This window comes from Oryzias melastigma, linkage group LG9 (genome assembly GCF_002922805.2).
Source record: "Oryzias melastigma strain HK-1 linkage group LG9, ASM292280v2, whole genome shotgun sequence".
Classification (NCBI taxonomy): domain Eukaryota; kingdom Metazoa; phylum Chordata; class Actinopteri; order Beloniformes; family Adrianichthyidae; genus Oryzias; species Oryzias melastigma.
This window is the reverse complement of record NC_050520.1, coordinates 32,162,056-32,173,267: the sequence shown is the minus strand read 5'-3', so window position 1 is coordinate 32,173,267 and position 11,212 is coordinate 32,162,056.

The window sequence follows — 11,212 nt, the reverse complement described above, 5'->3', positions numbered from 1 at the left end:
GTTTCAGTTTTCATTGGAAGAAAGTCAGAATTTATTTACTTTTTATTCTTAATAATAATAATAATACATTTTATTTGTTGGGCGCCTTTCAAGGGACTCAAAGTCGCCTTACAGTAAAAAACATACAGCTTTATGCAATGGTAAAAGAGTATAAAAATAAAAATAGAAAAACAATAAAAGAACAGTTAAAAGAGCAACAAAGCAGATAAATACAGCATAAAATAATGAATTACAAATCAGGATGGATAAGATAGTTGGAATAAATGAGTTTTAAGAGTTTTTCTTACTAATGTGTGTTACCTTAATGATTACAGAATTAAAATGATAATAATAATAAATTAAACCATATTATTTATTTTCTCTATTTATTTAATGCAAAAAAATTTCTATTTTGCCCGGAGAATGGGATCCCATTTTGATTGTGGGCCTTTGAGTGAGAAAGTTCTACTATATAAAGGATTCAGCAGGTTCTGAAGATAGATGGATGATTTTGATGACTGATGTGGGTTTTAGTTCTCAATTTTAAAAAAAAAGGGACACTTCTAATTTCTGCTGACTTCAGCTTTTTATCGATGCCCTTCAACCTGAAAAGCTATTTCCAGAACTCTGAATTCATCGACGGAACAGGTTCAAACACGCTGCCGCTGAGAACGCTGACGCAATGCCAGATAATGTTTTTGCCAGCCATGTGTTTTGTGCTGTTCTGCTGCCAGAATTGATGGCATTTCTTTTCAGTGATTTTATTTTGGTGCATGTTTTCATTCCTCTTATTGTTTTTCATTGGACTGATTTGAAGTTTCAGTGTTTGTTTTTGCAGCTGCTCTGTTATTACTGATGTTTGTTGGCCTCATTTTTGCATGTCATGCTGAGTTAATCATTTTAAATCATCCTCTATCATCCATGTGACATTTCTGCAAACTCAGCAGATTTTTCTTTTTCACCATACCAACAGGAGGGAAAATCACTTTGAGGCTAACACTTTCTGTTTGTAAAAATGATGTACAACATTTTTTTTTTCTTTTGCTTAAAAACTGCATTTGTGTACATAGATAAAAGAGGAAAGTGATGGTTTGGATAGATGATTTTCTTAGATAGTTCTTGCAGGAGTCGCATGTCTCAGTGAAAGTTGCATTCAGGTATGAGCAAGAGTTTCTGTCCTTTCTTTGTCTGAACCGCCCACACCTAGATGTGAGAATTTCATTACACAACTCTGGGAAATTCACAGCACAAAAACATTCGGTAATGAGACCGGGCAAACAGGAAGTACCTGGCTTGTTTTGAATTCCTGGTATGCCTCCAGTTTTTTCCCATCAGGTACATTAAAATCCCTGAAATGGAATGAAAACTGATAATCTTCTTCAATTATGGTAAATGCTTTAAATAGCTGAGGAGTCTGACTGGAGGCTGAGGCGATACTGTCTGAGGATAATTCTGCAGAAGAGCAGCTGATCTGTGCCCACACACCAGAGAGGATGTAGTGAGGTCAGCCAGTTTCATATTGTTAATTCTGAGCAGTTTGATCTAGTTCACCCTAACCCTGAAAAGAAAATTAATTTTAAAAAGCTGAATTCTGCATAAAACGCGCTGCGTGTGGTGGTTAGCACTGTCAGCTCTTAAATCTCAGCTGGGTTCTTTCTGTGTGGAGTTTGCAAGTTCTCCTCGTGCATCCATAGGTTTTCTCCAGGTATTTTGATTTCCTTCCACAGACATCCAAAAACATGCTTCTTAGATTGTGTGCAGCTGAGAGAGTGTGTGTCTCTTAGGTGTGAGTATTAGCAAGAGCCTGTGGATACAATATGTATCGTGATACGATACGAACCACGAGAGACTAAAGCAGAACAAATTTTTCTCTATTAATTAAAGAGTACGACTTAGAAAACAACTCTATCTGAATATTAATGCACCTTTCACGGTAATAAAATGGTAAAATTCATTTTAATTACAATGTTTTCTCACTTGTTCGTGCACATTTTCTGAAATGGCGCCTCAAATTCTCAGAACTCTACAAACAAATCCGAAAACTCACACACACACAGTGGGCCAAACCCCTCAATTTCCCTGTAAAGTGAAACTTTACATTATGAAAACAATGATATTTTCTCTCAAAATGGGATTGCGTTTTCAAATGACACACACTAACCATCTTATGAATGGACATTTATAAGAACACTGATGTAAAACATTCATTTTTCATTCATCATAATGACTTGGACCTTTTATTGGGTTAGTGTTACACTTACTACAGTCTGTTGTAAGATATTTGATTATATCCTTTTTCTATACTCTGAAAACACAGATAAATGGTAGAAGTTTATTTTATTCTTCCCTCAAAAACAATGTACACACTGTACATCCCATCCCCAACAAACACAAAGTTGCACAAACACTACACACAAAATAGAAGAATTTATGAGTTTCAGAATCAAGACTAAAGAGCTTCATCCAAGCATCAGAGTGAGATCACAGCAGAACAGTGCAGAGGTTGTTGTATTTCAAAGGAGGACCTTTTAGTGTGAGGCCAATGAGAGTCTGAGGCCAGACAGTTTAATTTACCCAAATATTTTCTGTACTTATGAGTTTTACACGTAGTATCTTTGACTGTTCCGGTTATTTGACCTTTTCTTCTTTTTGCTCTGAGACATTTACTTCACCGTGAAGACATACATGAAAATCAAGTACCACAGAAACCTCCTCGTCAGTGTGAGTTCTTTTTCTTTTCTAGTTTCATTTTCAGTTTGATTCACGTTTATACAGAGCGCTAAAGAGATGATGTATTTTGAGTGCACTGACCCGTTGAATGATGCAAGAAGTTAGTTTGGGAGCAAAGCTGAACTGCTGGGGGAGAGGGATCAGCTTTTGCTGCTGGTGGATACTGATGGACTGCATGCTGAATTTGAGCAAAGAGTTTTGAAAATGTCCTTTCTGATAAAACAAAAGAGGCAAACTCATGGAGAATAAATGTGACATTTGGGTGTTTGTTTGAATTGAGAGGGGTTTGCTTTTCAAACAGAAGTTAACTGTTTTGGGAAAGACATGACATTTGCTGCTGATCCAGAGTGTTTTGCTGAACCATATAGACTGTTTTGGTAAAAACATGGAGAACTTTGAGAATGTAATTTGTGTTTCAAGAAATGAGCAAAAGCAATGGAAAAAAAACTATAAGTAATACAAGCCTGATACAGCCCATCCAGAATTTTACCCCACTCACAGACACACAAAACTATTTATTGTGGTTCTCACCATCGGAATTTAAAATGAATGCATTGCTTCAATTTGTAAGGTCCTGCTTGTACATTAAACATTTTTTGAATAACGGAAGGGAGTTGATTATTGCTGGCTTTGTACAAAAGTTGTGCTGTTTGAAATTTTACCAGGTCGTACAATTTGAGGATTTTAGACTGAAAAAATAATGGATTTGTAATGGGACATTAATGAAGTATAAATAGAGAATGCAGTGAAGTTTTGTAATTGTGACCCCAAATCTCAATACAGTGAGTATTATAAGGTAAAACTAAAGCACAATATAATAAATATCTGGAATTACATTTCAATATATAATTAATTTGTTGATAATTGAGATACTTTAGTTTGTGTGTGTCTGATATGTGGTTTCCAACACAGTTTACTGTCCATAATACTTCCTAAGAATTTAAGCTCAGTTACACCCCTCAACTGTGGTCTCATTTATTTTTATTACATACTCAGAACATCCACTTTTTAAACTTATTTAACTCAATATTTATCATGTTAATGAGCTCTTTACAATCATCACTAGAAAAAAATATACTAGTATCATCAGCAAACAAAACTAAAATATGAAATATATAATTTACATACAAATTGAACAAAGTAGGACTTAATATTGATCCTTGAGGGACACCACAAACAATCATTCTGGTCTCTGATGTTGATGGACCTACAGTATCACGACAAACTGTTTTCTCCCCTTTAGATAGCTGCCAATCCAATTTAAAGCTACACCTATTATGCCATATTTTTATAATTTATTGAGTAACATTTTTTTCTAATATTTTTGAAAATTGAGGAAGAAGAGAAACTGGTCTGTAATTTGTCATGAGATGTTAATCTCTATTCTCAAATATTGGAATTACTAAACCGAGTTTAATTTGGTTTGGGAAGGTGCCAGTTTGTATAAAATACGAAAAGATTTGAGGATGAAAAACAATTTTGCAGGACATACAAAGAAGAGTAAAAAATGTTTGCAGACTTTCAAAAATGTTTTTTTGTCTTTAGAAATCTTTTTTTTTATTATATTTTTATTTGAAATGGACAACAAAACTAAAAGCTAAGACATATTTTGCGATGTTAACCAACATAAGCAGAAATACATCCAATTTGTTTAGATTCCATCTAAAGTACATTAATAAATCTTGTATTTTTCAGGCAGGACAAAAAATTTTATTACGAGAAAAAATAAAAAGAAAGACAAAGAAGGAAGATAAATAAAGTAAAGGTGTATAACCATACGTATTCATACATAAATGTATCTTCATAACCATATAGATCGATATAAACATATAAATATGTCTGCATATATGAATATATACATACAATTAATACACATAACAAATAAAATTATACAATACTTATATTATAACAATTTACAAAATGTAAGGGGAGCAATGTTGCAATTTTTGTAATTATCAAGTTCAGAATAAATTTAAAAAAAGATTAAAAAAAATAGAAGGAGGCTGCTGTTATTATGTAATAAATTCTGGTCTAGTTGGGGCAACAAATGTTATCTATTTATTCCAAAAGAATGTAGTTTCTTTTTTTGTTTGAATCCCTAATTGGTGTGTCAGTTTTTCTATCCTGAATATTTCTAAAACAATTCCCACTCAGTCGTCCAAAGTAGATTGGGCTGGACTCAGACATTATTGTTTTTTAAATGCCATCAAAAGTAACCGAAGAAGTTTTATCCCAGATTTGGATTCCGTGAAATGTACAAAACCCAAATATAAAATATAATTAAATACAGCACTCAGAGAGGTTTGGACACCGTTCAAAAATGTCAATAAGCTAGGTCATTCCCAGAAGATATGAAAATGGTTTTCAGTAGTTGAACCAATATGACCTATCATCACCTTTATATTCCTCTTGATATGGAGTTTTCTTATTTCTTACGTGTTTCCAGCGGTGCTCTCTTCATGTCATAAAGCTGGAGGTCGACCACTGAAGGACCAGACACTGTTCCAAGTCTCAACTGATAGATTTAATTTTTTACTCCTTTCCCATTTGCTTTTATAGTATTATCAGAACTTGAGATGGAAAGTACATTATGTAATTTGTAAAAAGATTTTTCAAAATATGAAAAAGTTCCATCTCCACATCAGAGAACTCGGTCATCTTACATTCATCATTGACTTATGATCATAACTGCAAATGTCTATGGAATTCATTATGTTCCAGTCCATGTTTATTTTCTCTGTGAATCAAAGCTACACTTAACATTACTTTGGGTGAGAGGTATGTAGTGAGTCCACACGCTGTCCACGACTTCAAACCATCATTTCTATTTCACCTAAACTCTGAGTTATGAGATAAACATTCTAAAAATTCTTAGCATATTTTGTATCTTACATATATTGATTATCTTTTCCCAAACCCAAAGTATGCGAGTCAGCCAAAGAATCTCCAACCTTTCTAAGTGACTCATTAAGTCCTTATCATCTAAACTAACCACAGTTTTTCTGTTTACACTCTAAATTAAAAAGATCCACACAATTTGCAAAATTCTCCCCCAAGGAGCAAAACACCACCACAGATTTGCACATTACACACATTACACACAATGTCAAATTAGTGTTATTTGTAATTCTGTTCTCTTCTGCCTGCTCTGTAAAGTTCTTACGTTGGTGTCAAAGAATGCATGGAATAAACCACTTCAGACCACCAGTGAGGACTCGACTGATTGGACTGACTGTTAGGCGACTTCCTTGTCATTACAAAGCGCGGGATTGCCAGTGACCACACTAATGAACGAAGAGGATGCCCACATCCACAAGGTGAGTAAGCACATGTGATAATTCGAAAATGCAGCAGGTGAGTTCACCTGTATAGGACTGCTCTGGTCCAGAATTGATCACCTTGAATACTTTCCCCCATACTCCCCCTTCCTGAATCCAATCGAAGAGTTTTTTTCAGGAACCACTGACTGAATAAGAAATAATTTTAAAGTCAAAGCATACGATCTGCGGCACAATGACCGTTTGCACCATGGAGCAGGTGATCAAATGGAAGCAGCTTCTGTGCCGTGGTGGATTCCTCACTAAAGGACATTCTTCCAACAGTGCCAATGAAGCCACAGCCTGTGATGTGGATGAAATGTTATGGGCTGATCCCACCAGACTCAGAGATGAGGAATAGCTACAGGATTTGTTTTGCTCTTTTTTCAGGGTCAAACTGTATCTACTTTATGCAGTAATTTTGATTTGTCAACAGATTTTATTTGTTTCATTGTTGGTTTATTACTGTAGCTGATTATGATAAGGGATACTGTATTTCTTGAATTGAAATAAACACTTGAAATATTCAATCTGCAGCATCAGTTTTGTGTCGTGCTTGGTAAGTTTAGGCCTATTTGTGTACATTCTCCCTATATCTCAAACTAATCACGAAGAAAGTTTGTCACTAACTCATTTTGTCATCAAAATAATCTCTTAAATAACAATGTCTGGCCAAAAAGTCAAGAACATCCTATTTCCTTAAATGAGATTTTTTACAATTGTGTTTTTCATTTATCACAACAGTGTGAAACCATGTGCAACAGTGTCTGATCATTGAAAACTTTTTAAATTGTATCTAAATTGATCAACCAGTCAATAACTTTTTCTTGTTATTAGCTAATTGCTGTGTTGCCTCCCACTTGTCAGTCCTATAGTAAAATGATACATTGACTAGTTCAAATAGTTTTTTTATGTTTAGCTTAAACTAGATTAGTGAAACATGAAAAAAATGACTGCTTAACCTTTTCTGAAACTTTGACCTGTGGATCTCAGACTCAGCATTCCTCAAAGATGTCTGTCATTGACTGAAGTGACCAGTTATTACTCAGCCATTCTATTTGTCAAAATGACTATTCTTGCTTTGATATATATATTTTTAATGTTTTAGGTAATCCTAATATATTTCTTGCAAATGGCAACATCAGTTTTATCAAAAAATGACAAGTGAATTGACTTAATTTCATCAGAACTGGAAGTAAACCATTTTTTATCAGTGTCATCACACTTGCTCGATCCGGTTCTGAGATACAGTCAATGAATGCTCTCTTTAAAGAATGGGCGGAGTCATTACGTAGTAGGAGAGTAATGAGCTGGGTATTGGTTTCCTCTGTGTGCAGCATTGATGTGTTTCGTACTGGACCTGCCAACATGTGGTGGTAATGTTTTATACTTTAAGTCTCAAATAAACAAGATTTGTTTTCATGGGCTGGACTCATGAGAAGGATGCCATTGGTTCTGCCATGCTCAGATATTTTTATAAAAAATGTGTTTTTTATCAGGTTGAGGTATTCCTATGATGAAAATTAGAGGCTTCTCTTATCTTTTTATTGGTAGATCTTGCACAATTGATGGTTTACTAAGTACTTTTTTGCCCCACTGTGTCATATTGTAAACTGCAGTGCTAACTTGAAAAAAATGGTATAGTTTGTTTTTTCCTGCTGTTTTTATGTAGTACTGCACTATACTGTACATCACAATTTCAAACTGGGTAAAAACCTGACAACATTTGGTGGGCTTAAATGTTGTACGGTACCATACTGTAAATTACTAATTCATTGTGATTCACAGGAACAAACCGTGAACAACTGAGCATTATGGGAAAATATAGAGATGTGCTATTTTGTTTAAAAATCAACTACCCAAGAACATTCTGGAAATGTTTCATTTGTCTCCTAGCCAGTTCATGCCAGTTTGGCAGCTACACACTCTATTTTGTTTTTTCCTGGCAGAAATGCATTATGGGAGTTAAAGTTTATAGCCTTTTTTACACCAAGCAGTCTGGTACGGTCCAGTCCAATAAGGTATGGTACGGACCAGTTAATTTTGGCGAGCGTTTCCACTCAATAAAGCCTCGCTCACACTGAGCGCCGTGTTCGTTTTCACAGCACATGCGTGGTGTAGACCACTAGCATGTCATTTATAGACTTAATATATAATATAATATATAATGTCATTGCATCATTGTATTGAAAAGCAACAACAATGGAGGATATCCATATTGGTGCTTCCTAATATCGTCATCACTTCTGCCAATCAGCGGGAGGCAAAATCGGCTCCGCCCCAATCGTCTCGTTCCATTTATTCATGGGCCTAGAGAGGATGTTGGCCTTCAAGACGTACAGGTAGGGTTGGAACTGCTTAATGGGTCCATTTTACAATGGAAAATCTCAAATAATCTCAGAACAAGAGACCAGACCGCTCAGTGAAAACAAAGATTTTAGCACTATAAGTAAGTGTATCTCCAGGCAGCAGATTGCTATGCTGCTTCATTGAACTCGTGCATGGCTGGATAAAAAGGCAAAAAATAAAATAAAAATAAATGGCTTCATTAATTATCGTTTTGGATCACTAATCAAATATCTCACAGTGCACGTTGGAACAATATATATTAATATATATATATATATAGTAAATACTTCTATAACAGTTGACAGCAGTATACTGTGATGTACTGTAAATGTAGAATGCTATAAAACTGTGTAAACATTTACAGTACCTTAACGTACGTATTTTTACAGTAAACTGCTGTTAAAAAAATTTACAGGATTTTGCTGGTGAAACTGCTGCCAATAAAAAATTGTAAATTTCCAATGAAAGGTTTACAGTTCTTTGGGGCGTTTATGGACTTTTATTTGGGGTGGGGACTGCAGCCATGTAGGGCCCTGGATCATATTTGCATTTACATTTGGGAGGACTTCCTCTGTCTAGAAGGCAGATGAGCTCTCTGTGCTTTTGCATACTCCTGTGGGGAGCAGAGTACATTCTAGTGAACACACACTCACCTGCAGACATGTATTGTTTGGTAAACAAAAACCCAGTGGACCGACAACAGTAGATGACATGGCACCCCAAACCCTTACTACTTGTGGAAACTTTACACCAGATTAAAGCAATGACTCCTCCTCCAGACACTTGATCTCCAATTGAGATGCAAAATATCTTCCATCTATTGTTTTAACAATGACACATGTCGTCACAGGGTCCTAGTTAGGTAGAATTATAACTTGAAAGGTGATGTCCATGCATGTGAATGCCGAGTCCAAAGAGGTTAGGACTAGGTTGACATATTAAATGTGACATTTGTAGCCCATGTCTTGGATTTCTCTGGATTGTGGCTATTAAAGATCTAATCTCAGTCCACTCCCCTGATGCACTTGTTCCTATCCCAGATTTTTTTCCACCAGAAAGGTTTGCACAGCCCTCTGTGAACAGCCTTCTTCTTGTGACGGGCTTTTTTTGTCTTCTGCACATCTGTCCAGTCAGCAGCCTTCCCTGCGATTGCGTAGCTGCAAACCCAGACTGAAGGAGTATTTAAAGTTTACTCAGTACGTGTCCAGTAAACTGTGTGTTACAACAGACTTATTTCTCAAAATGCAATCATTCAAAGCATGGAGATCACGAGGCATTGGTGGATGAGGATATGTCATAAGTCAGAGGTATTAAAATGGAGGCCCGGGGGCCATTTGCTACCTCCAGATACATTTTTTACGGCCCCTGCTTAATATAAAAGTTCAATGTCTACTGAGATTTTGCATGTCTGTATGTCACTAATTTGCAGTGACTCATTAACTTCAGGACTTCACTTAATTCAGCATCACTTTGAACAAATAAAAACGGCAAAGACTTTTTTACATAACTTGAAATAAAATCAGATATCAAGGAGTTAAAAACCAAACTGACTAAACCTGATGCTTGCCCCTACAGCTGTTCTTCCAGTTACTTTATTTTACCAAAAACTAAAAATATTATCAGTAATCCAGGGGTCTCAAAAGTGGTCGGCACTTGGTGAAAATGCGCCGCCTGTGAGCAAAGTAGTCACCGGATACTTTCTGGCGATGAACACAAGTTAAGTTTAGTACCTCGCAGCAAAAAAAAATCAGTGTAATAATAAGTTCCTGTTCACTTTGAGAAGTATTCTGCTCTTGTTGACTTCATGGATGCAGTCATTTTGGTCTTCCGGAAAGGCCTTTGTAAGCGTGATGCTACATTTACGCACATTCAGCCTGTGGTGTTCACACCAGACCAGCACTGGACCAACAGGAAGTGGCAGGGATGGACCTCTTCTTCATTTGTTTTTCTACTGTTTACTACCACACGTCCGCCACCTACAGTTGGAAGAGACTTAGTTCAAAACATGAAAGTGGTGCAAATCTTGCTCCAGACTTTTACTTTGACAGCTCTATTCCAATGTATGAAAGACTTGGCGTCGGGCAGAAAAACTATTAATTTGTCTTGTATGATAACATTTTCAATGATTGGCAATTCCATGTTTTAGAGAAAGATGCCACTCACATATCACATTCAAATCCAAGTCCTTGATTGGTTAAAGTTCAACTGGTTGAACTTTTAACGTTTGTTCACTTTGCAAACACTGATCCTTCAGTGGCTCCTCCCCAAAGCTTTTGGGAGTCGTGTGATCACTGGAAGACAGGTTGGCGAAAACCATAGTTGTGAACAGTAATAGAGTAGAAATTAAGTACAAAGTAGAAGTTAAGTAAGTAGGACTGATTAATTAATAGGTCTAGATATGAAGCAAAAGTCGCTGCAGAACAGACCCAAATATCAGCCCAAATTTCAGTCTGAATCCATCACAGCAGCATCAAAGTGCACAACACAAACCCCAGACAGCTTCTTGAAGATCCTGTGCCACAAAAATCATTTTTTTCCCTTAGGCTGCAGCTGCAAAAGCGACCTGAGGTGGGATTTGCCCTCATTGGGATTGCTTAAGAACAAATTCAGTCAAAATAGAACAAAACCATCAAAAGTAACGGTTTAAAGTCTGTTTTTAATGCTCAAGTGTCCAATATCACAATGTGTTTTTTTTCTCACTACCACAAACCGCATCATCAGAGGGAAATGAAACTGGATGACACAGGTTGTTGGAGATAATTGTGTAATTCTCCTCTTCTGGGAAGTGATGGAGATTAGCTGTCAGAGGTCAAAGCCCTCAAACAGGACCTTGAGGG